Below are 4,131 nucleotides of genomic sequence, written 5' to 3' on the forward strand. Positions count from 1 at the left end.
ACTTCAGCCCCCCTCTCCCCGCCCCCCAAGACCCCCTCCTGCAGGAACTCAGGCCCCGCAGCCCTTGCCCGCCGGCGGCGCCGTGTCCGCCGCCGCTCGCTCTCACCGCTCGGAGGCCAGCGCCCCCCACGACGTCACGCGTGGAGCCACGCAGGGGCGGGGTCGGTGCCTCGCGCTTCCCTTACCCTCCCCGTCCCATGTTCGCATGCGCAGTACCCACGCGGGCTGCCTTCTGGCCTCCTCAAATCGAAAGTGGGAGATGCGTACCAAGAGGGACTCCAGTGAAGTAGCAAAAGGGAGGAAATAACTCTGAGGGAGGTGAGTAGAAGGGAGACAGCTAAGGGCGTTAATCCTAAAAGATGTTGTAAAGCCGTAAGTTCTCCTCCCGAAGAGACTGAGGGGCGTTTCAGGGAAACTGGTCGCAAGCATTTTTCTGTGTTCATCCTCCACCCGCACCAATAGCACAGCCCAGCTGTGCTCAGGTTCCGGGTAGAGACTTGGGGTCCGCCCCTGGGCGGAGCGTCCGCCCTCGTACTTTGTCTTTCCCGCCTGCAGCTGAGTTAGTAATGCTTAAAGTCTACGCTTAAACTTGGCCCCAGGCTTGTGGTCACTGTTTAGACACAGAATCCTAGAACGTCAAGACTGATCAGTAGAGACCATTTCATTTTACTTCCGTACTTTAGAGATAACACCCAGGTCCATCTTACCTGGAAAAGCATGACACATGGAGTCAGGAGCCCTGGGTTCAAATGCTGCTTTGATTCCTGGCCCTGGATAAACAAACCATAACCGTGCTCTCCCAGAGAATCAGTTTACTTCTCTTAAAGGAGATGATCATATCTACCTTATAGGTTGGATGGGAAGGTTAAGAGGCAAGGAGGTGGTGGTGGTGGTAGTGGTGGTAATAATATGGCCTCAGTGCTCATAAAGCACACCAAACCAAAACCAAACTCACTACTGTCTAGTCGAATCCAACTCATAGAGACCCCTCCTTGGGTTTCTGAGGCAGTATCACCACAGAAGTAGATTGCCCAACCTTCCTTCCAGGGAGTGGCTGGTGAGTTTGAACCTTCAGCCTTCTGGTTAGCAGTCAAGTGCCTTAGGCACTATGCCACCAGAGCTGGATAGTAGGTATTTTATAAATACCATTGATTGCCTTAACTCAAATTCCAAGCATAGGAATTGTTTTCTTCTTAAAAGGAAAAAAAAGAAAAGTATGGCTGGTAGAGGATCTTAAAGTCCAAGAATTGTTATTATTGTTGTTGTTAGGTGCCGTTGAGTTGTCTCTGACTCATATCTACCCTATGCACAGCAGAACGAAACACCGCGCAGTCCTGAGCCAACTCCATGATTCTTGCTATACCTGAGCCCATCGCCACTGCCACCATGTCAATCCATCTTGTTGAGGGCCTTCCCCTCTTTTGTCGACCCTCCACCTTACCAGGCATGACATCTTTCCCTAGGAAATGGTCCCTTCTGACTATATGACCAAAGTATGTGACACAAAGTCTGGCCATTCTCGCCTCCACGAAGCATTCTGGCTGTACTTCCTCCAGGACAGACCTGTTAGTTCTTTTAGCAGTCCATGGTATTTTCAGTATTCTTCGCCAATACCACAGCTCAAAAGCATCAGTTCTTTTTCAGTCTTCCTTATTCATTGTCTACCTCTTACATGCATATGAGGCGATTGAAAATACCATGGCTTGTGTCAGGCTCACCTTAGTCCTCAAGGAGATAACTTTGCTCTTCAGCACTTGAAAGAGGTCCTTTGGATCCGATTTGTCCAGTGCTATATGTTGTCTGATACCCTGACATCAATCTAAGAATAGGAAGATGTTTAATAACTGAATGAGTTCAGCATTTATTTTTTAAATCCTAAACTGAGATTTAGAGAGGTTACAGATTTGCCCAAGGTTATCCAAACAGTTACGACTTAGCCAGAACTTGAGCCCACTAAACCATCCTCAGTGCTGTCAAGAGACTTCGTCTGACCACCTACAAAGATTTCTGTTTATCAGAAGCTACCTCTTAGCAAGTCACCCATGCATTCCAAGGTCATACATAACCCACCCTGGGTCAGGTAGGTACCTTTCCCTTGTCTTGGTCTGGCCTTGCCAGCAAGCACCTCGGTTGTGGGAGTAGTATGTTCTCATCATCCCCAGGTCTTCTTACAAGTTTGAGCATATGTGCCCACTCAAACAAGATTTGTTGGTGAATTGATTAAAAACAGCTTGTATTAAGATTAGGAGCATGCCTATCCATTAGGACTACTCCCTAATTCATTCTGTGAAGCTAACATAACCCTGATATGACAACTAGACAAAACACAAGAGAAGAAAACTAAAGGCAATATCTCTTATGAATATAGATGCAAAAATCCTCAACAAAACATTAGTGAATAGAGTCTGATAGCATATTTAAAGAGTCATACATCATGACCAAGTAGGATTTATGGCAGGAATGCAAGGATGGTTCAACATTAGAAATTCAATCAACATAATATATCAGATCAATAAAACAAAGGAAAAGAACCACATGATCATCTCTATGGATGCAGAAAAAGCACTTGATAAAATTCTTTCTTGATGAAAACCCTAAAGAAGTTTGGAATTGAAGGGAAATTCTTCAATATGATTCGGGGCATATGTGCAAAGTCAACAGCCAACATTATACTTAACAAAGAAAGACTCAGAGCTTCCACCTTGAATTCAGTAACAAAGGTGTCCTTTCTCACCACTTTACTTAAAAGACAAGTAAACCTATCTCAGGTATGAGATTCTCCAGAGTTTCTCAGCTGTGGACAGTCCCCACCACCAATCTCCCAAACAGATGAAATTACCCTCTCCCTTTGTGCTACCACCGTACCTTGTGCCATGTGACATTTTCCAGATTAAGTCATAATTCATATGTCAAGATTGTGAGGGCAAAGGTTGGGGTCTGTCTGATTCACCTCTGCAACCTTTGTGCTGAACCCAGAGCGTGGCATATAATACATGTATGATAATCTTGATGAATGGATTAATAAAGTCACACCAAGATCAAAAAGTCTGCAACTACTGTGTATTGGTGAGGATATGAAAAACCACTCACATTACTGATGGGAGTATAAAGTCTTTGAAGGACAAAGTGAAAACATCTATAAGTTGAACATAACTATTGACCCAGCCATTCCACTTTTAGAAATTTATCTGACAAACATTTTTATGTGTGCCAAGAAGTATTACAAGGACATTGATTGTAGCATTGCTTATAACAGTAAAATACCAGAAATAGCCTAATTGTCCCATCAGTACAGCCTTAAATGATCGGTGTATCCATAATAGAATACTACTATGCAGCTGCTTAATAGACCGGGCATCTTTATATGCACAAACATGGAATAAGCTTCTAGATATGTGAAGTGGAAGCTGCATAATGTAAGAAAACATGTATCAGATGCTAATTATGTTTTACAAAAAGGGTGAATTAGGTGCATGCATGTTTGTATATGCATAGAACGTTTGGAAAGATAAACAGAATGGTGATTGTTTTTACAGAGGAGAACTGGACTATTAGGGGTCATAATGGAGGAAAAGCTTGTTTCACACTGTATATTCTGTCACTGTTTGAGTTTTTTTTTATGACGTACCTCAATTTTTCAATAATAATTTTAGATTTTTAATAATAAGCCTCAAAGGACATCATGGATGAAGAAAAGAGATTCAGTCCTCCATTATGTCTTAGGTAATTGATTAAAAAAAAATCCCAGATGATTTTTTTAGGAGCCTCTGTTTTCTTTCTTTCTCTTTCTCTCTTCTCTTCTGTCCCCTCCCTCCTTCCTTCCCCCTCTACCCTCCCTCCCCCCTTTCCTTTACTCCTGCTCTCCTTCTCTCCTTTCTCTTACTGGGTTGTATCCAAAGAAGCTGGATTCAGGCTGTTAAGACCCATGTACCATGTGAGAGGCAGCCAGAGTTTCCTGATCATGGCTGTATTCGGAAAAGGGGTTCTTAGTGATCAGTTTCTTCCTCGCAAGGCCTGGCTTGGTACTACAAGCATAAGAAAATGGTCCTGATTCCACTGGCCAAGGGAGCCTTGGGGGGTTTTGGAGAAATTGTGTCATCAGGCAGGAAAACTAAGGCAGAAACCTCTGCC

The sequence above is a fragment of the Orycteropus afer genome, unplaced genomic scaffold (assembly GCF_000298275.1).
Source record: "Orycteropus afer afer isolate SDZICR_OR568_19922 unplaced genomic scaffold, OryAfe1.0 scaffold00266, whole genome shotgun sequence".
Lineage (NCBI taxonomy): Eukaryota > Metazoa > Chordata > Mammalia > Tubulidentata > Orycteropodidae > Orycteropus > Orycteropus afer.